Source organism: Lagopus muta, chromosome 5 (genome assembly GCF_023343835.1).
Source record: "Lagopus muta isolate bLagMut1 chromosome 5, bLagMut1 primary, whole genome shotgun sequence".
NCBI lineage: Eukaryota > Metazoa > Chordata > Aves > Galliformes > Phasianidae > Lagopus > Lagopus muta.
In genome coordinates this window covers 45,300,274-45,323,004 of record NC_064437.1, presented here as the reverse complement: position 1 = coordinate 45,323,004, position 22,731 = coordinate 45,300,274, and the positions used below count along the sequence as shown (strand labels likewise).

The 22,731-nt window shown below is 44.7% G+C and overlaps 2 protein-coding genes across 24 annotated transcripts in view; one reads left to right on the top strand and one right to left on the bottom strand.

Moving 5' to 3' along the window:
• LOC125693507 (calcium/calmodulin-dependent protein kinase type II subunit gamma) overlaps positions 1 to 22,731 on the bottom strand; it is a 761,290-nt gene that overhangs the window by 588,099 nt on the left and 150,460 nt on the right. The gene's annotated exons all lie outside the window — the stretch shown is intronic.
• KAT6B (lysine acetyltransferase 6B) overlaps positions 16,547 to 22,731 on the top strand; it is a 92,473-nt gene continuing 86,288 nt past the window's right edge. Inside the window, exons 1-2 of one of the 7 annotated variants that reach the window (XM_048945529.1) lie at positions 16,547 to 16,805; positions 17,096 to 17,166. The gene's annotated coding sequence lies outside the window, so the exon portion shown is untranslated. The other 6 variants (XM_048945527.1, XM_048945530.1, XM_048945525.1 and 3 more) reach the window with 6 other exon arrangements.

The following is a 22,731-nucleotide window of genomic DNA, read 5'->3' as shown; positions in this document are numbered from 1 at the left end:
CAGCTGACATGGCCTTGCTTGAGATCTCGGGTGACCCTAGCTTGCCATTTGGCATCCTAATCTCTAGCTGTACCTCAGTTTTCAATAAACAGCCCTTTAAAAAAAAAGAAGAAGAACCAGCTGGTTTCCTTGCCCCACAGTACCAGGTGCACCACCTCATGGGGCAGTGCATTCAGTGCTTCTGTCAGGCTCAGCATGGGGAAACGCAGTGGCAGCAGGTGGCCATCTTGTCCGTACCTTGGAAGAGAGAGAGGCCTTCTTGAGAATCACCCACAGAGCATTAAAGCAATTACTGAATGCACTAAGTTAGCACTTTAAAGATCATCTCAGAGGGTCATTCAAAGTCTGCAGGCAGTGCCATGTCAGTGGAGCACCACATCAGAATTTAAGGTTCACTGATTTTTACTGCCTGCCACATTTTTTTCTAGATGGAATTGGAGAAGGCCTTATGCAGTAGAGAGGGCTCTACATGCCCCAAGGAAATAAGCCCTGGATGGACTCTTTCACAAACGGTGCAGCAGGCTGTGGTAGGACCCTGTGTGAAGGTGGGTCTGGGAAGAGCAGACTGGGCAAATACCTGGTGAGGGTGACCATCCCCACAGCAGACAACAGCTCTCCTGCTCAGACTGATTCTTCACCCAGTGTTCCCATTATAGCATGGCACGGTTGTGCTAATGTATAGACATACACTGCCTGCCAGGAGTGGGTTAATTCCTGTCAAATTAATGACTGTAATAAATAGCAACAGTGTGGAAAACACTGTCCTACTCCCCTAGCAATGGATAAATCAGCTTTCCCAGCTCAGAGGACAACTATTAACCTGAGGTCTGCTGAGGCTTCTCATCCCGTACTCTACGTGTGGAGCACCACACTATGCTCGCAAAGCTGAGGTTCTCTGGAGGGCCTAGAGCCCCAGCAGACCTTCCTCTGCAGTTTCTGAGCTTACAGACAATAGCCTTGTTCATTTTCATATCCTTAGAGCCTACTTTTTAAACCATTTAGCCAGTCTCTTCCTTTTTTTCACAGATCTTGAGATGGCTGACCAGCACAATGTGCACTGCTGGTTTTAAATAGCCATGCCTGAGAGATGAGAACTTTTAGCATCTGCATAGATACACAAAAAATGTCCACAGATTCAGGGCATGCATCAGCAGTGAGCGGGATTCCTGTGAACAGTCCTGCCGTTCAGTACAAAAAAGAAAATATTTGTCATCGCTCTTTCCCAGAATGTTTTCACAAAGGCAGCTGCTACCTGAGCTGTTATTTGGGTTGCTGAACAAGTGAGCATCATCACAAGGAAACAAACACACAGGCAGGTGTGTAACCATGCTCATTTGCTGCTTTTTGAGGGCAGGAGGAGGGTGATGTAATTAGCAAACACATGTTTAAATTTTTAATTAAGAGTTTTAATGGATTATTCACTGCCTACCAGAACACACATGCTCTTACTTCCTCGCTCTCCTGGGCTGGGTTCCTAAGGAAACCAGGCTCAGTCGGTTGTGCTGCTGCCAGCCTTCCTTCCTCGCCGGGGCTGAGCTCTTCAGGGTTCATGGCAGGCCAGCGCCACTTTTGTGGTAAAATCATGACTGTGTCACAACACTGCGGTTGCAAAAAGCTTGAGCAGCTGCAGGAGGAGCCCAGCCATAGGCACAAAAAGGCTTCTTCAGGAGCTGGGCCCCAGCCTGCAGACAAATCAGCTGAGGCATCTCGACGTGTTGATCATGGTTTCTCTGAACTCCTTGACTTTTTCCAGATTTTGTTTTTTCATCTTATGCTGCTTACTAGTGCTGTGATATTCACTGTGGTGCAGTGTAGGAAAGGCTTTGGCTGGGTTTGGTGTATCCAGAGAAGGAGCTGGGCAGCTCCCAGCTGCACTGCCTCTAGGTTGGCCCTCAGCCCAGGCAGCCAAGCCCCAGGAGGGTGGATGTTCTCAGGGCCCTTCCACAGCCTCTCTTTACATGTGTTTGCTCTTGTTTAACTATGGTAGAACAGGTTGGAAAGTTTCTACGCAATGTGGAATGGTCCTGTTGGCTTTAATATTTGTGATCTTCCCTTCTGGATATAGATTTTCCAAGTATAACTGCTGCTTGTTGCTTGTGGTCTAGCAAATGTTTATTCCATCCCTGAGGAAATGGTGAGGCTGGTCAGCACCTGCTGGTGCTAACGGACATGCTGCTGAACATAGGATGGAGATGACCCTGATGGTAAGCACCACGTGAGATGGATGGTCCACCTCGAAGATGCAGTCATAAACATAAAACTGCAGAAGCTGAACAGCCAGAAATAAAGCACATCATCACAACCGAATAAGAATTAAACAAAGAAACTCTTCTATATACACACAGTTTAAGCAGAAAAGTGATTTCATTTCAGGGGTGCAAGCTGCTCTGCTGATCTCAGAGCTACATGAAGTCTCCTACCAGAGGAACTGGGGTCTTACGTAGGACCTGAGCTCCCAATACATCTCAGTGCAGCACAAGAGCTGCATGCTGCAAAGTGAGCTGCCAGAGAACTCCTAACACAGACTGCAAGAAGATTCTTGTCCCATAATTGGAATCTGCATATTTGTTTTGATTGTTGCACTGCAAAATACCTCAGCGAAGCTACAAAGGGTATATTTGACATCTATTTCTGACAGGTTTTTCTACAACATTCACCAAAGCAGAGTTTTGTGTGCCTTCTCTTCTGTTGTATTTACCACATTAATTATCCATGCATTAACACAGTTTACAATCACTTTCATTTATGTTAGTGCTGCATTCTCACTTTATGGGTAACTTTGTTTACCAGTTCCTTCCCGCTGGCTTGCCTGAAGGTAATGCTTTGTTCTGCACCAGCACTGCCCTGCTCAGCTGCAGCATGGCTCTCCAAACAAGGACCATGCTGCTAGCTCTGTTCGCAGGATGGCCAAGAGAGGGAAGAACAATTGTACTGCCATCAGTTTGCATTGTTTGTTCTGCTTAAATTTTGGGCCATTACACTATCCTAGAGGACTTTCCCCACAGACAGATTGGTCTTTCTGTCAGAGCTGTTGTTTGAGTGGACGTGGCAAGTCTTGTTCAGACTCAGAGCTTGCTGCAAAAGGCATATTTTCACTTCAGTCGAACAAGACCCAGCCTGAGCTTGGTTGGAGAAACAATCTTGGCACTTCAGAACCTCACCCCCGCCCCCACATCTCTTTTGTAGATAAGGTGGTGAAAACAAATGTTGTAGGAGAAGAATTAAATCATAAATGCTCTGGCTCTTCTCAGCTTGCTTGAGTTTATCGTTCGGGTCTGAACATTGTTACTGCAGTTTTTCTGGTAATCTGCTTTTTTTTGTTTATTTACAGTATTTTAATAGCCTATGTGTAAACCCTAATAATGTGCCACTACACTAAGAGTATGTTACATGCATGCATGAGCATGTGCCTATAGTTTCATACAGTCGTGAAGTTGTTTGGATCTTAACGCAGAAGTTGTTTTCTTGTATTGTTAATCTTTTTGCCACCTTTCCAGGATCCTGCCCTAAGATTGTATTACTTTATGAATAAGATTGCATTGACTTGATAGAAGTTTTAAGATATAATTCTCATTCTATGCAGTAATTATAAGATACAGTTTAGATTTGTCTATCAGTTTAAGATACATATGACAGGAAAAAAGAATCAGAAATCAGCAGCTGATGGAGAGCAAATGTTGCATAGAGTGGAAATATGGACAATTTTTCCAGCTCCCCTTTCAGCAGGAAGGCATCTATCAAGAACTGAAATGAAAAAGACTGAGAACATTTGGCTGGACTTAAGACTGATTCTAATGATGATTCTTCCAAAAGACTGAGTTCTCGTAGCCAATAACATTTGCTATGCCTTTTTCATGTGCCATTTTATAAATCAAAAGGCAACAGATACCACAGAAAGGCCTGAAATGATATGGATGAGCTTTCCAGGGAGCCTCCAACGAAATGCAGAAGTCAGAGACCATTTCATTTGGCTTTGCTATCATCCACACAGCACTTCTGTAGAGTATTGACTTCATTGGAGCTGCTCACGTAGATGTTTGCAGTGGGATTTTTGTGCACGACAGATTCTTGCAATGTGGAAGGTTTACTCTTCTCTGGTAGTGCAATATGCAAACACACTCCAGTGATGCAAAGCAGAGCTCACTTATTGCACCTTATTGCAGTGAAATAGCTTCATCATCAGTGCAAGCACCCAGCATCCTTTTACCCACATCCAGCAAGATCTCAGTAACATATAGAAGGTTTTGTAAGATCAGGTCATTATTTGTATAACATTAAAGTCCTGCACTATGTGCTAGGTAAATGTATGGTACTCTTCATGACATTTGTTTATTAAGACCACATGAAAACCCAGAGCACACCTGTATGTCAGAGTGTGTAACTACTGATGGCCCTGACCAGCCTCACCTGGGACTCCCCCTCCACCAGCTCCCATCCGTAAGCCTTAATTCAGTTCAGCCTTGGACTATCCAACAGAAGCATTAGTTGCTAGTTGCACTGCTATGCGTATGGCTGGCTGTGGGTTCATTTTATTCACATTGCAGTTCATATGCTGAATTGTTCTCTTCACCTTGGTGCTATCTCTTCACTACAGGCCTTCTGGCCACTGGACTGCCCAGTCTGGCCTCGGGACCTGCCTCTTCACCATAGGCCTGTGTGGTGAGCTTCAATCTTGATCAAACCTGGTTGTGGTTTTGGGGTCTGCCCTGCCCTGTTGCCAGCCCATGTGTCCCACTGGCTGCTGGCCTGCTGCTGTAGCTCATGTAAGTCCAGGAGCTGAAAGTATGTAAGAGATGAGTAAAAAGCTATCAGAAAAACTTGTGAGTAACGGTTAGAAATGGTGATTCAGCACCCAGGCTACTGCTGGGATGCATCAGATGAAGGATTTTTTGTCGCTTGTCTCAGACCTTGCTTCAGCAGTATGAAATATTGATTGTGAATTAATTAGAAACAATTCTACTAACATGATCATAAAATTGTTTTTCTTTCCGTGAGTGGATGTAGCTCATTTATCTCTGTCAAAAGAACTTGAATCAGTCTCTGAATTTCACTTAAGTCTTCTGAAGTTTCAGGCTCTTCCTTATTTGGGATTTTAGAATTATACATGCAGTTCCGAGCACCTGAGTCCTTTTGGTTTTTAAGTGTGTTTCACAGCTGCAGATGATTCTGCCTTCTTAAGCATAGCCATAAGGCTCCCATGTGCCAGGAGCCTGGTACACAGCACAGCTGGTGGGACACGTGCAGCCTGGCACTGCAGCAGAGGACAGGACAGGGCCCTGGGCAGGAGGCACGAGCCTGAAGCTGTCAGCTGTGGCTTACTCAGTCCAAATGATGCCCCTCAGCTGAGCAGCACACCGAATGCAGCCCCCCTTTTTGCTGGACTTGCAATGACTGCCGTGCTCTATTGTAATTCACCATAAGAAAAGAAGCCAGACTTTTGTTGCTGGCAGGCAGCTGCCACTCTGGAATGATGCGTGCCCTGTGGAGTGCTGATTTTCCTGGGCTCTGACTACATGCATTTGTCAGGGGAATCTGGCATGTAGTGGTGCTTCTTGGTGCACGTGGGGAATAGGTTTATTTCTTCACTGCATATTTGGTCATCTGTTGCGTCTTTTGATCTGAAGAAAAAGTCTTGTACTAAACTGCACAGGTGAAGCTGTTGGAAAAATGTAAGATGCTGCTGAAATCAACTGTTGTTTGAGTCCGTGTGGATCATGTCATGTCTAAAAGCTTTTTTTTTTTTTCCCTACAACATGGGGATAAAAAAAAAAAAAAAAAAGAAAGGAAAAAAAAATTAAAAAAGCAACAGTTTCCTGAAGGGCAGCATGGAGTCCCTCCACTCGAGCAGTCAGTCCTGCCTGTAAAGCACAGCATGCTGAATGTTGTTAGACTTGCAATGGAGATCACAGTAGTGTCAGTTCTCAGATCAAAGAGAAATAAAGGATCATGTTCCTGTCCCAAGAGAAGGCAATTGGTTTTGAACGGCTGTCAGTCCTGAAATTTCAAATACAAACATGTACATATGCCTGCAAAGTCAGTCTTCTGAATGTGTGAATAACCTTTCTCCAGACTGGAGTTTGTAGCACAAAGCCCTCTGAAAGGCAGCCTGACACAACTGGATGATGTGGTGCTCGTTTGAATGTTTAGGCTAAAAATACTTCAAAACAGACTTGAAGTAAAAGAAGCAAATGGTTACAGGTTGCTGAATTGATTACTGGTGAGGAATACAGCAACTGTTTACTCTAGATAGTCACTGCAATAGAGAGTAATAAAGGAGAAGAACTGATTTGGGACTATCATTGGGATTGCAGTAGTTTAAATACTGGTGAGGAGGGATTTAAACTTACCCGAACCCCAGGAAAAATCTCTTGATTGCCCAAGGTCTTCAGACTGTGAAGCACTGAGGACATGTTGAGAGAACCTCTACTTGGATCACTCTGAGATAACTCATAGAGGGAGGCTCACGACTAAATTCTTTGGTCATTCTGGGTTTTATTTGCAGGCTATCCTTAAGTCTAAGCTCTAAGGAGCACCTTGCAGGCAGGGATCCTGCTGAAGGAAGAAAATTTACCAGCTTTTCCCCATTTGAATCTGTGGGTCTATGTCTCATGCTTTCCTTTTGTGATCCTATGCTTGGAACACTTAGAGAACTGAATTATCAACCCAAAACAAATGATTCCTGTCCTTCTACCTTCTCTTGAAAGGGAGACCAAAAAAAAAAAAAATAATAATTAAAAAAAAAAAATTAGAGAATTTTAAATAGATCAAGAAGTATCAAAGTGAAGTAGGCCCTTCTGTTGATATGGTGAGGCTTTGGTGTCACCCAGCCCTCCCAGACATTGCTGCCTGTGCAAAGTGGGAGCTACAGTGCTCCAATCAGACAGCCGTGGTGGCAGGAGTGGGAAGCAGTGAGCATGGTGGGCTGCGGGTTAATTCTTTATGAAATGAGATTGTTGTTCATGTGTGTCATGCAACTGCACTCAAGAGACCCAGTTTTGATTGCTTATATTACCAGCTGGGAACTCTGAAGTTTGTAATTTTAGAAGCAAAAGGAGAAATGTAATTTTCTAGAGATTCTTTTTTTTTTTTTTTTTCTTTCAAAGCAATTATCCAGTGTCTATAGAGTCAACATGTAAACTCAGTGCTAATTCTTTTATAAGAGGTTAATTGTTATAATAGGGGAAAAAACATGCAGCAATTGAAATTGAATGGGCTTATCTGTATATCCAGAAGTACCCTCCCAAGCTGAATGCATTATCTTTGACAGTGCCCAGTGTTCACACAGACAGGAGCATTTCTGAGTTCCAGGTCTGCTTCAATCCAAGACATTATGGTGTCATTCCTACATAACAGTTAGGAAAACAGTAACAAGGAGCTTCCAGCAAGACTAGAGACAGTGCCATGTGTTTAACACTTGGGAGATGCTGCTGGCTACTATTGTTTCATCTCTTCAGCAATATTAGTGTCTTTTCTGAGATAGGTATATGTAGGCACAGGAATTCGCCTCATTCTCAGAGGAGATGACAATAGAAAGAAATAAGGCTTATTTTCCCTGAAGCTAATGAAAGTAGAAATATTTTTCTTACGTTCCTCCATCTTCTCCATTTATCAGTAAATATTCAATGTTTTCATTTTAATCAAATTATGGCACTGGATTAAAAAGTCAAAGTTCAGTAGTGAAGTAGTTGAGTTTATTGTGAATGCTCATTGTTGGAGGTGTTGTCTGCATTCATACAGTTTCTACCTCCATAATATAAGTGTTTCAAATTTTACTGTGAGGAAAACCTATATTATAAACAGATAATTTCATAATCTCTAGAAAATCCCAGCAATCCCAGAAAGAAGAAAATGCATATTTCCATTATAAAGCATTTGTTATTTTCTTACTCACTATTACTACTAATTCAGTGATCGTTTTTTGGCGTTTGCAGTGAGAAAGTTATTTTTATGATGTAATGTTAGAGTTTATTACATATCTTTGTAGATTCCTTTCCTGTTAGATAATTTGATATTTGCTTTCTTTTTGATTCTTTTATGTTTCCCTTGCTTCACACAAAAAGCAGAGGCCACAGATGAGCTCTTTATTTAACTTCAAGTTATTTTAATTTAGTCCAGATTAATTAATTTGTGTGCTCTACTTAAGATTGCTTCATTTTCAGGAAACGAATGTTCAGCTTTACCTGAAAAAGAAGGAAAATGAACAGATTTGTTTTTAAAAGCTTGTCATTTAAATGCTTGTCATTAATACCACATACTGTAACTCTGTAAGGCTGATTTAAAATCCCAGTCGCTCAGAATACAAACATAAGCCCAAACATGCAGACACTTGCAACACAATAGTGAGCTCAGCAAAGTCAGAGGAGATCTTTCACTGGTTTTAAAGGATGTTGGATTATTCCCTGAAGCAGGTGAATAACACCACGAATACACACCTGAGCATACCCACTAAAAATGTCAAGGCTCTTCAGCTGCAGTCACGCTCCTTGTTCAGACGGTGGCACAGCCAGGTGAGGGCTCATTGCCCTGGGTTCTTGCTGCTCCACACTTGTCTGCCTGTTCATGCTAAACTACATCCATAATCACACCCCAACCCCACCTGCTTTAGTTGATGCCCATCAAATAGGAGATCGCTGCTAGTATATGTGGAAGATCTCCACGCTTTCTGTGCGAAGCTCTATGTGAGCAACAGCAGAGGAGGTACCTCAATGGAGATGCAAGTAAAGCACCCAGCTCTGCTGCAAGACAATAGGAGTTGATTAACTCTCAGCTGAGATTTTGAAAATATCCCACTTTGTTCTTAGGCCACCCTTCAGCTGAAAATAGTGCATTAGGAGTGCTACTGGTTGCAGTGAAGCAGAATATTCATCTTCATTCGTAGCTCAGTTGGCATGATACCTCACTTAGCAGCAATAAGCTAAGATTAAAAAAAAAAATTATAAATCTGGCAGCCCAGAATTAACGGAGTGGGTGAAATGCTGTGAGGAGCATGGGAGGCAGCGGTGGTGTTGTGGAAAGGCACAGGGCCTGATTATCCAGGCGTTGAGAGGGATGGGGAAAAAAAAAACAGGGGATGTTCTGCAGCTTAATTAATGGAAAGAGGCTTGTGCATCTGACAGCAGCCCCTCTGCAAGGTGAATTCTTTCATAAAGAGCCTCATTCATGAGTTGCCAAGACATCCACAACCTATTCTTGAATTCACACAAAAATTAAAAGAAAAACAACTGACTGGCTAATTTAGCGACTTGCAGGATGCAGCTGGTGCTACTGTTTTCACAAAAAAAAGGGCCTTTTCCCTTCCACCTCCCAACCATTCCAGTCTTTCTCCCCACCCCCAGCTATTTTGTATCCTGCTGCACCAGCCAGGAGTGTGACAACTCCCTGACTTAGCTGGCACTGTGGGATATCGCATAACAAAGGCGAATGAGATGTGGATGACAGGGGGGGTTCTAGCCAGGGCTAGGGAGGCGATTCTGACCCTCTCCATCAGCTGAGAGGTGGAACTTGCTTCTGTCTGTGAGTTGGTGAGTTTGTTTGTTTGTTTGTTTTTCTGTTTTGTTTCAAAGAAATAAACAAAGGGCTTCACTGTGCTGGATAATGCAATTTCTTTCCTGGCATCTTGATAAATCACCAGCTAACTATCCCATGTACCACTGAAGAGACAGTTTGTATAGCTCAATGCATATGAAGATGCTTCATGTTTCCAGCACTGATATATTATCACAGAATGGCCAGGGTTGGAAGAGACCCCAAGGATCATGATCTCCAACTCCCCGCCACATGCAGGGCCACCAACCTCCCCATCTAATACCAGACCAGGCTGCCCAGGGCCCCATCCAACCTGGCCTCGCATGCTTCCAAGGATGGGGCATCCACAGCCTCTCTGGGCAGCCTGTTCCAGCACCTCACCACTCTCTCTGTAAAGAATTACCCCCTGACATCCAACCTAAATCTTCCCTCCCTCAACTTAAAACCATTTCCCCTTGTCCTGCAGTTATCTACCCTTTCAAAGAGTTTACTCCCCTCCTGTTTGAAGGTTCCCTTTAGGTACTGATGGGCTGCAGTGAGGTCGCCCCACAGCCTTCTTCAGGATGAACAAGCCCAGCTTCCTCAGCCTGTCTTCATAGAGGAGGTGCTCCAGCCCTCTAATCATCTTTGTGGCCCACCTCTGGACCCTCAAATATTATGACCTCAGTTCTTCCTAGCTGCTACAATAGTTCACATTCTCATTACCTGGCTTAGAAAAAAACAAATCCCACCTGCCCCCCCCCAAATCCCTTATCACTCAATTTTTCATCCCAAAGGATATTTAATACAAAATCCTGCTGTGAGTGACAATAATTTAAGAACCAGTTAGTTTGGGAGCTCTAGCAAGCCACTGGCTATTTTTACAGCAGTGTTGAGCAAATCTAAAGGTTACTGAAAGGTGCTTGAATTGATGTGGTATATTGCCATCTGACTCTGACAGGCCTCCTGGTGTAGCTAACACAGGTAGAGCTGCTCTGGCATTGGCAGCTATGGGAAGTGACTGAAATAAATTGTTTGTGTGGCCAGAGCTTTATTTAGCAAGGGAATCTCACAACTAAACTGCCAGCAAAGAAAGTAAAGAAAGCATCATGCAGACTTTGCTAAAACTCCATCTGAGACAGTGATTGTGCCCTTGAGATCAACCCAATCCTGCCTGGTTAAAAGCTGCAAAAGGAGAAGGCTGCAGATGAGGCTGTTCAGCTTCTGAATGACACAGAACAGACCTATGGTTTTTCTAGACCTGAACTCAGCAAATTTAGATCTGGTTTGTCATGTGGGTTATTTCCCCAGCTCCCATCTTTCATGAGAAGGTGGGTGTGCCAGGAGATGCTGAGCAGAAACCGAAAGGGGAAGTGCTCCAAGCAGCTCTGCAGTAGGTGAGGGTTTTCTCTATCCGTTGAGCCTGAAATGCGCTGGGTGTGCCTTTTGCTCATACTTCTTATTGCTCTGGCTGCTTGTCTAGTCCTGTTATACACCGAGGGCTGTGCAGAGTCAGAGAAGTCTCCAAATTAGGTGGCTGGTAACATGGCGATTTCTACAGCTTATTATTAGGATTTTAAAAAATGCAGCAGAAATTGGATGAGGATGGGATTAATAAAAGTAGGGTCAAGCTTTCTCCTCCCACTTTTTCTCCATGTTTCTTGGCAATGTTAGACCGTTAAGGGACTACCAGCATCTTCAAGTCTGGAATTTTTCCCCTGGCTAAAACTGAGCTAGAATGTAGTACACCACATCACAGTTGGAAGTTGTGAGGATTCATTCAGTCACATTAAGGACTGTCAGGATCCTTCAGTGGCTCAAAGTAACCTTATTTAGCAAAGCTGCCTTTGCAATCTCTTTTATTGGCTTCTAAGTACAGAGGATGTCCTTCTTTTCATCTGAAGGGCTCAGCAAGGCTTTCTAGAAAGGCTCCCCCTCCCCCCTATCTCCCCCCCCCCCCACACACACACTTCTTTTCCAGTTGGATCTGGAGAAAGTTATAAAAGTAATGTTCATTAAAACAGAAAGGGAATATTCCAGCAGTTTGGAGAGTACAAAAAGCTGTTGGAAAGCTGTGAAAGGGATTTTGTGCAAACTCTACAAAGAATCCTCCCCCCCGCCCCCCCCCCCCTTATAAAGTGACAACCCAATATCCCCAAAGGGAACAGCAGGAGGGAAACCTAAACCTGCGGACAAAGTCAACCGATAATGATTGGAGAGTTAATTACTTTAAAGCTCACAAAGACAAGCTGAGGTGTTAAAATGGTTCCTGCAAACAGCAGCATCCTCCCCTTTCACCTAGCCTAACTAATCGCAGCAGGACAGTAGCAAGAAGGACATGAACGGCCCCTGATTACAGCAGCTTTCACTCGCTCAGAGCAAACTGATCCCTATTTATTTTCAGTTCCATCCGTCATCTCATCAGCTGCTCTCACAAAGCATTGATGTGTATGTGTACAAAAACACAAAGCTGCTCCAAGTTCAGTGATACTGAGTGATACAGAGGCCTGCAATATCCTCGGCCCTCCTCCCGGGATTAGCCTAGAAAACACTACTCTTGCACACAGCAACAAAATGCTTCCTGTCATATCAGTGCATTTTATGTGGTAAAGGGAGAAATTTAAATCCAATATAAATATAACTAACATTTTACTGTGCAGCCTCGGTGGTAATCCTTTTCAGATAATTTGTTTTGGGTCACACTGAGATTCCATTTGCGAGGTAGCAGGTAAAGACTACAGAGTTTAAATACATCGACAGGAAGTGTTTCAGGTGACAATGATTGTTACAAAAAACCTGATAACCCACTGGACTAATAAGAACTGATTACCGTTTATTAAAATGCCTATTAATCACTTACTAATCCTTTATAATGTGTATAAAATAATGTGTTGTGAGATACTGTATATAGGAAAGACATTGCTGCACAGGATACTGTCATCTATAAGAACCACCTGCTTTTTCTGCTTTGCTTTTAGCTTTATTCCATTGTGCCCCTATATCTTTGTTCTGCTGCTTCAAACATGTATAGTAGTTAATACAGCAAGAAGACACAGGGTCTCAAATGTGCATTTTGAGCAAGTTTCTTCTCCTGGGCTAGCACAGCTATCTCCATGACAGGACCCCCTGTGACTAGAGCAAGGCCCCTGGAACCCAGGCAGACAGATTCTTCCTTATGTTGGCATCCCCTTCTGATGGCTGTGCTCTGTTCTTTGTACCCCTGATTGGAGAACAGGAAAAATAGTATGCATTCATCTAACAGAGCTCTTATAGGAACTAATTAATTAAGGATTGTGAAGTACTTTGATCTGACAGCGTGGAATATTTGCTGGAGTAGAATGGAACATGTGGGATTTATTATAAAAAGTCACTGTCTCTGTCCCTGTGGGATGACAGCTGATCTACCACAAACATTTATTTCCAAATTATAGTATCATACCAATCTCAGCTCTTGAGTTGAGACTGCTGTAGCATTTACCTTATAAGCTGTTAGTTTCAGGAATTAAAATGCCCCTGTATCAAGAAGACTAATAGAAGACTATTATATATTATTATTTAAATTTATTAGGTATAATAGATGAGACAGCAAATGATCAGTAATTGTGCCCATAGGTTATTCACCCCATGTGTGTATAACTAAATGCATGTATACATTTGTATGATACATACTATAGTTAATTAATACCGTTTAAATAGTACAGTGATGCTCTGTTGCGGGCAGTAATGCATATCCCTACACAGAAGCCAAGAAACCTGCAGTTTGTATTTAGCTTAGGGTAGACTTAGTTACATGGATTAATCTTTCAGATGGAATTGCAACACACAGGGCTGTAAAAAGAAAATCCTAAGTTAAAAAAAAAAAAAAAAGAATAAAAAAGGAAGGAAGGAAGGAAGGAAGGAAGGAAGGAAGGAAGGAAGGAAGGAAGGAAGGAAGGAAGGAAGGAAGGAAGGAAGGAAGGAAGGAAGGAAGGAAGGAAGGAAGGAAGGAAGGAAGGAAGGAAGGAAGGAAGGAAGGAAAAGAAAGTTTAGGTCTAGAACAAATATAAAGTTGAAGGTCAGGGATGCATGGAAGGTGCTGAATCCATGGCAGGTAAGCCAAGCAGAGGAGGTAAGTAAAAGTAAAGAATATATGCATGAGGCCAGTCAACGGGGACATGCTTGGGATAGCTGTAGAGGCTGAGAAGACTGCACTCTTATAGTGAATTTTCTCCCCAAGGTCACTTCTTTCAGCAGCTTGCCAGGAAAGGCAATTTCCAGGTGAGTGTATTCACATATGTGGGTATGTATGGTAATAATAGAAAGAACATCCTGGCTTTGTTAAAGGCAGAGAAAGTTTTGCCACTGACTTTGAAACGGGTCAAAACTTCACTCTCAATGGTCCTAAAGATCCATGGAGATCTGTTGCTATAACAATTATATGGACAACCATATTATTTTTCCTAACTATGCTGTAACCTCACTGATTGTAATGGAACTCCACCAGTGATTAAAGCCCTCAAAGAAAAAATCTTATACATGGCAGTGGTTGAATGCACAAAAATATTTTTGCTGATTTCAGACAAGTGTTCAAACTCTAATTTCGCTTTCTTTTCTGTACAGTGATGAATCTGGTCTGCGTGTGGCTAGCCTTCATTTAAGTCTCCACCCTGACTTACTATAGTCTCACTGCTCTATATACAGTAATCTTCAGATTTCGATTTTTGAGAATTGAATTTAACTCCCACCATGCTCCCCCTTAGCTTCTTGCTTTCTCTTTCTTGTGATTCAAAAATAGCCACTGTACATGAGGTTTTGGAAACATCTTAAGGACAGTTGAAAGTAAGGATATAGTTACTATGAACACTTCAATGCAGATGTGCAACCAAATATATTTTTCCAAAGGGAGAAAAAAAGAAAAAAACAACAAACATAACAGTGTTTACAATGTAATTGAAGCAAGGAAATTAACGGAACAGGGTGAACTGGCCCATAGAACTTCCTTCTAAAAGCAGATGAGAGTGTCTTTGAGTTTAGAGAGCATTGTATATTTTTTTTACTTTTAGTAATAGGGATGTGTTTTTAGAAGATGGGATGGGTATATTTGATGTGAAGGCGTCCAGGCACTTGTTGCTATCTGGGGGCATTAAATGTCATTGTACCTCATCAGTTCTATAGAGTATGTGGGAGAGTAGATGCCCCAGAGTTTTGCAGTAGTAGACATACATGCTCAACTTTTATTTGCTTGATTTGCTTATTTGATTTGCTTACACTGACTTCCTTGGATGGGCTTATAACTTTTCAATGGTTGTTTTTAATATAGCTTCAGTTTTAAATAGGAATTGTTGTGTTTACACAGAAGAAAAGAAGGATTTCTTATCTAGATCAGAAAGCAAAACGTGCCTAACATACTAGACATTCTTGGTTAGCTCCGAAGTGTTTCTGGCACGTATGGTTTGTCTGTGCAACACACATTGTTTCAGACTACCAATTGTTTTTCAAGTTGAACTGCCCAAAATTCACATGTTGCAATTCTTTTGAAATAGTAGTACTGTTTCTTGGGACAGAGTAAAATTGACAGTGATAGCGGATCTAATTTCATTGGAGAACGATTAATCCATAAAGAAGTTCATGTGCTTTACATAGTATTAGATACACCTGTAAATGTCAAGATCCGTAGGACTTTATCTTCAAACAAAAGATTTTCGAATATATTAAAACCTGGAACTCAATACCTAAGGATATATTGTCCTCTAAAGTTTATTTTTATAAAAAGGACAAATGCACGTATTTAAAGTAGAGACTTTTATGATTTTTTTTTTCTGTGTTATTCTTCAGCACACTCATAATTTTAAAATGGCCAAACAGATTGTCAAGTTTTCTCCAGTGTTTTGTTTCCTGAACTGGGCTGCACCATGCCAAGTTTCAGTTTCAAGAGATTATTTTTCTCTCTTACCACTAAACAAGTTGTAAATTTCCCAGGAAAAAAAAATGTCTATAATGGAAATGTTGACACAACATTCAGAATGCCGTTGCTACAAATTATGCTGTAATGATTTATATTGTTTCCAATAATTTAAAAACCATTTTCAATCACAGCCAAATCCTACATAATACATGAACTTTGAAGGATTTTCCAATAAAAATTAGGTTACTACACATTTCAGTCTGCTGTTCTACATTTAAAAGGCTGCATCTGGCCACTAAAAGACCAGCTCTTCAGTCAACAGGTACGGTATCACAGCTATGCGCTAGAAAAACATTTTCACCTGGTGATGTCTGTAAGTAGGTCATTCAATGTTACAGCGCTCTGAAACATCACTAAGGAGCTTCCTTATTCAGTATCCACAGGAATTGACTGAAAAAGTTGCACTAAACCTAAATGGCTAATACATTATTATGGAAACATTTTTTCCCGTTACTGGTCTACGTGCAATACATGATCTAGGAAAGACCTCGCTGATTTTTTGTAGGAGGTCATTTGCCACCCACACTAATTTCTTTCTTTTCCCCCTCTGTGTGCACAATGATTATTATTATTATTTTATATAAATATCTTTTCCTTTTCAGGACCAGACGTTAATCCTACAAAGCTTGGCAGAGTGGCACCCAAACACATGGCAAAGGATGTCAGGGATGGGGCTCAGGAATGGGGCTCAGGGTTGGCGCTAACTGGAGGAGCTGCCCAGGTGGGCAGGACCGCCTCCTCCTCCCTTGCCTGGTCCCACAGCCCACAATGTCTGGTCACTTGAACGAAAAGAGGTGTTTGCGAACCATGACTGACAAAACCACCTCGAGAATTAAAACTTTCACGCGTTGGTTGCGCGGCCCTTGGCAGCATGGCTCCATGGCTGCACGGCCTTCCCGCCCTGCTCGCCCCCTCCTCAGCCCAACGGCGGCCGCGGGGCCGCGCCTCCCCCAAACTTTATTGCCTCCTTTTTCCCCTTGCTCGCTCTCTCTCTCTCTCTCTCTCTCTTTTTTTTTTTTTTTTTTCTTTCTTTCTCTCTTTGAGGGAAAAAGGTGGGGGGAGCTCTCAATTTCCCACTTGCCAACAGCAGATAAAAAAGTGGGGAGGGACCTCTTCTGTCACAGCCTATGTAGATTAACCTTTCAATTAGCTGTTATCAGGTCCTGTGTCTCCGCACCGGCGCTCGCGATCCGCGCCCGCCCGCACCGGGAGGCCGAGGCTCGGGCCGGGCTCGGCGTTAATTCCTCGGCGCTAATTGCCGGCGCGGCTCCCCTCCCCCGCCGGAGCCGATCCGGCCGTCCACCTTTAGCGCCGGGAGTGCGAAGAGGCGCCCGCCGAGGAGGAGGGGAGGCACAAGGTATGCTCTCGGCATCCGTCTGCTTTTTGCCCCCTCTCGCGAAGAGGCTCGCGGAAGGTAACCGGTGCCATCCATCCACTGCCGGGGGATTCCCTCCACCCCCTCCCGGCTCGTCTGGGGCTCTTCGGCGTGTGTTTGGGGAAGGGGGTGGGGGAGGCCGTGTTGTTGTTGTGTTCTGGCTCTGGTTGCGGCCAGGAGAGAGAGCGAGCGAGCGAGAGACGGAGCGGGAGCGGGCGAGCGAGAGAGAGAGAGGAGCCGCGATCGCGTTTCAGGGGCAGCACATTCCGCAGGAACCGCTCTGCAGACGCACGCACGGGCAGAGAAAGGAGGTCACGGCCGGCGGAGGGGACCTGCAGCCGAGGTCAGATTGCCCGGAGTTACGCGGGGTAGCGGTGAGCGTGCGGCGGGGCTGGTTCCGCGCTGGGTGACGGGCTGCGATTTGCCGTAATCACCCTTCTCTCTCCCCTCGCGCGGTGCAGAGGACTTGTCACAGCCGGGGCACTTTTTTTTTTTCTTTTTTTTTTTTTTTTTTCTTTCCCTTCCCCCCCTCCCTTTGCATTGGAGGCTGATGCACGTGTTTGCAGACATTCGCGCTCGGTAAACGCGTTGCAACGCGGTGCGCTTTGCAGGCGCGGGGAGCAGCAGCAGGAGGCGATGGCTGGGCTGATGGGGCGGGGGGAGGCAGCGGATGGCCGAGGTTTTGCGCTGCGTGCTCACACCCCGCCTCGCCGAGGCGGCAATTGTTCCCTCGCAGGCGGGGTGACAGAGGAGTCCCTGCGCTTCGCATGGCGAAACTTGCAGGGAGCTGCGTGCGGCTGTAGAGCCGGGAGTCATTGTCGTCGTCCTCGCTTCCACCCCTCCTCCTCCTTCTCCTCCTTCTCCCTCCCTCCCTTCGCGGTGCGGGGTGTGTGTGCGCGATAAGCGGCTGCCAGCGCCAGGCACCTCGGGAGGGCCGTGCTGGGAGCGCGCCGCTCCATCCCGCCCGCCCGGACGAGCGGCAGCATCTGAAGCGCGCGCGTGACGCTCGAGATTTAAGGCAGCTCGATCGTGTGTGTCGCGCGCCCGCCCGCCCTCCCGGGCTGCCTGAGGCGGCCGCTGCCGGTGTCTGTTCCTGGCGCTCACCCTCCCGAACAAACTTCGGCGGCAGGAGCGGGTGGGGCAGCGGCGGGTGGGGGAGGGCAGCGAAGCCGGGGGAGCCAGACGGACGGCAGGGGCAGCCAACGGGAGGGCGGGCCCTCGAGAACTCGCTCCTCCGCCGGTAGTCGGAGACCAATCGCCGGCGTGCGAGGCCCCAGCAATGAGGCGGGCCGGGCTGCGGGAGTCGGCGGGCCGCGCGGCTGTGTGGCGGCTTTGGCAGCCAATGACAGCTCCCGGCACCACCCTTTCTGGAGGGAGGGCGGGGCCGCGCGTGGAGGGAAGGGGCGTGTCTCGTGATTGACACGCCCCGCCTTCCAATGGGGCAGGCGGGCCGGTTGCCGGGCGGAACGGGGCCGGTGTGGGCGTTTGATGGACGTGGGTGCGCAGCCTATGAAAGTAGAGCGGCGTGCGCAGGACGACCCAATGGCGGGCGCCGGTGGGCGGGGCGTGGGGGTAGGTAAGGTTTTAATGGGACTCCATTGGGCTGTAATCAGTGTCATGTCGGATTCACGTTAAGTACAACAGGGCGAAACAAAATGGCGGCGTAGGTGAGGCGAGGCGAGGCGAGCCGCGGCGGTAGGGGGAGTAGCGGCGGCTGCCGGCAGGGGGGCAGTGCAGCAGCGGGGGCAGCCGCCTCGGCACAGCCCGGCGGCGGGAGCAGGGGACGACGAGCCGGCAGCAGGGGGAGCCGCTGCGGCGCCTGGAGGAGGCTCCTCCCCCCGCGCCCCGGCCCCGCGAGGTGAGTGGTACCGGGGGGCGCAGCCTGGCGGGCGCGGCGTGGCCCGGGCCCCGCCATTGAGGGGTGCAGGTGCGCGCTACCCGGCCCAGGGCCCGCCGCTGTCCCGCGGGGTGCAGCCAGCGGGCCGGGTACCGCTGTGGGGATGGGCGTCCCGCGGTAGGGCTCGGCCCCTGACTGATAGAACGGCTGCTGGGGAAGGGAGCCGCGATGTCTTAAAGTGCTCCGAACTTCCCCGATAGAGGACGGGAAGGGTACATCTGGGTGATGCCGGCGGTGCTGGTTGCTGTCGTGTTGCTAGCTGCTTCTTAACGTTGTCATCCTAAATCGGCTCGTGGGGCTCACGGGGTGCGAGCGCTGCCTCGGCTCCTGGCTCACGTGTGCTGCTCTTGGTGCCCCTGACTCTGTTGGGGTAGTTCTGAAGACGCTGTCGTGTGGCTGTGCTTAAGGCAAGTGTCAGTCCTGTTCCTTGTTAAACAGTACGTGTTGTACTGAGAATAATACAGTAGATGGCTTCATGATGGACATAATGCTGAAGGAATCATGTACTGGTAGTCCTTGTCAGGATCTCCTTTCTCTCTGCGTTTTATTTAGGTGCTGCTGTTTTGTCGGGGAATCAAATACCTTGCCTCTTGCATCAGTAGTTGGGATGGAAGTGTTAGGATGGAGCTGATTAGCTGTATCATTTTAAAGAATAGTTCGGAGGGGGAAAAATGGCAAAGAGCTTGCTGGATGCAATGGCAGTCTCCTTCCTTCTCTGCTGCAATCCTTACCTGACCCTGATGCTGCAGCAGAGAGCTGGCCTGCTGCTGCTGTTCCTGGCATGTGAGGAGCAGGCAGGAGGGGCAGAATGGAATTGTAACTCTCAGGTCACCAGCAGGTTGCACAAGTTGTTGTTCTTCTTTTGTGTTTTTGTTGCTGTTTTTTGTTGTTGTTGTTGTTTTTCTCCTTCTCTTTTCTTGGTAGCCGCCGTGTTCACCTCTGTTTTACAAAGTTCACCTACGTTTACATCTAAGACAACTGCTGTGAATTTGTCATTAATACCTCCGAAAAAGACTTGAGAGGATGTTTTACGAAATACTTTTAGATACTTGTCTAGGAACTTGTTATGTTTCCTCCCTCAGAACAAAACTAAACTATATTTTTTTTACATTCTTCTTTCTCACAGGTAGCTTGTTTTTAAAATCTAGATCACTTGGAAATGATGCCAGATACCCACTCAGTCTAAAAAATACCACATCATGAGATTAAGGATTACTGATGACACTTAGGAGTGACAGGTTCAGTCATTGCATTCTTTAATTAGAACCAACTGTACAATAGCTGTGCATTTTATTAAGGACATACTTGCATTCATTCTAAATCCCTAGCTGCAATTTTGCAACTTCTTTGTATTTATCTGATAATTTATGACTTAAGTAGAGGGACAAGCCTTGACTAGAGATGGCTTTTCCTGTTTTTGAAAGTAATGTATTGTACACACCTCCTCCTCAGTGCTTGTGTTCTGCAGCTCTTCAAGTAGACTTGTTAACAGATGTGATTGGTAGCATAACATAATCAAAAGTTTCTGAGATGTTACTGCTTTCAAAATAAGATATTACGGAGTGTGGAAGCTGAAACAGGATGTGTGACATAGGGATTAATGATTGCTGCAGTAAAACTAAAAGTGGTCCTATGCATTAAGATCTGCAGAACCCGATCTGTGACTGGATGGATGCTGCTGAGGGCTTCATTAAAACTTGTTTAATTATAAGACAGGCGAAATGAGTAAATAGTTTATAATCTCTCTTTAAAAATTGGCATTTCCTCAAGATCTCTGGACAATAAATTTCTGAACTTAGAGTTTTGAAGTTGCCTGTTTCCTCTTTCTGATGAATCTGAAAAACTTGTTTCTAAAGCAGATTGTCTTCTATTTAAATGTACTGAGTGAGCGTGTATGTATACACCTATAGATGGTTAATCTCGGATCAATAACTGCCACAGCAGAACCTGGTTTGTGAAAGACCTCTTTATCTTCAAGCTCTGGGGTCACCAAGCTGGATTACGTTGCTGGCAGGGATATTTGTTATTAAGAGGTTGTTCAGAATCTTATGCGTGGTAGACCTTGTCTCGTCACTTGTGGAGGTCAGGGAGCTACACCTCAAGAACATGTGCAGTCGGAGTGGCAGAACAGCTGAAACTTGAAACTGCTGGTTGTGGGAAAACAAATCCAAAGTTGTATTGGGTGAATTGTATGTGGTTTCCTAAAGCAGAGCAACTTGGTTCCTGCTGGAAGGAGTGAATGTGAAATATCTGGACTTTTCTCTTGAAATACCCTTTCCCATGCTTTGGAAGCTCTATGCTCATGCTGATAGACTTGACCAGTGTTAATGTAGTAGGATCTAGCTTGTAGGAGGTTGCATTACGCATGGGGAATTTTAACTAAATAAATAAAAATGTAGTTCTGAATGTATATTGCAGTGAAATTCCCATACCAAGGAGCAGGCTTTACGTGAAGCTATAGACTTATGCTCACCTTTTGCCACAGTCACTGGCCAGTAAAAATTCCTGTAACCCACAAGCTGCAGCATTTACACTGAAATGTTCATTGGTATCCGGGCGCCTGGAACAGACCCTGCTCTGTGTGTTCTGGAATTTAATGGAAGTGATGTGGTTGCTTGTATGAAATGTAATATCACAGTGCTGCAGTAGGTTTCAAGATGAGAAAAGTATGTCTGACTCAGCAAATGCAGCAGTTTTCAGCATTTAATTGAGTACTGACCATCTTTGTGAAGACTCCTGGTAGAACAGCCTAATTAAACCACTCCTGTACTGACAGCTGACTTTCTAGGAAACTGCAGTGTTACGTGCAGGTACAAAGACCATCCAGAATGAAGGGCAAAGCATAAAAGGTCTCAATTTGAGCAAGTGTCCGCTCCTTTATGTATGGAGTTCTGCTTTGTTTGTTGTATGACTGTATTTTCACTGTCTGATTTGTGACTCTGGTTCATAGGGTTCGTAATTCTGTGGAACCTTTCTTTTTGAAATCCCTGCATTTGTTTGCATTTTGCAACTACAAAGTTATTTTGGTATCATGAGAAACTGGTGAATCTGAGCAATGCTGTCAGGGGGATGGAATTAAAATGCATGTTTACAGATGAAGATAGTTGTATTACAGATACTCAAAAAATACATAACTGTTACCAAATTAAATTGTGTGAGTAGAGACTGGAAGCAAGCATCATCATCCAGTCTGTGTAGCGGGGTTTAGTACAAGAGCCGGGTAATTCTTCAGGCCCTGAATTTGTGTTAGGAATGTTTCTTCATCCTGGCAATCAATTTAACTTTTCTGAGTCTGGAAATGCTTATGCTGCAGTCAGGTATTAAGGATGACAAATTCATTGATTATTGTTTTTACTGTTGAGGTGCAGAAGAGTTTCACGCTCACCAATAGCATCAGTTTCTTTGTTATTAATTCCATTGCGTAGATAATAATAATTTGCGAAGCATGATCAGTAGCTTATATTTAAACAGGCTCTTGGGAGGTTCAAGGGAGAGCAGTGATATAAGAACAAACTTGTTGGGTTTTTTCTGTAGTTGTTCTCTTCGGAGTTACAGTGCAATCTTTTTTTAACAGTATTACTGTATCAATTCCTTTTTTTCCCCAACTTAAAATTCGCTCAAGTTTTAAACATGATTGAAATGCAAGATGACTTGAATAAATGAATATAAATGAGTGCCAAGAGTTATGTAATCATAGATATTACTGCTTGTTGTAGGCTGTTTGCCAGAGCTTAAGAAATGTAGTTTCAGATTGCTTCAGTTTGGAATTTTGCTAAGAGACTGCTGAATCTTCTGCTTTACAAGACAGCTCATCTATTGACAATGATGATTTCCCACTTGTGATATTTATTTTACTTTAAAGCTCATACAGTGCAGTCCTGTTTGTGTCTTCAAAAGTTTTTGCTTGTATTTCATAGCAGGAAAAAAAGCTGTCAGCTCACATTTAGTCGTTAGATGACTGCTGTGTTATTTGTGAGGTTTTTGTCTTTTTTCCAAACCATGAAAGCAATA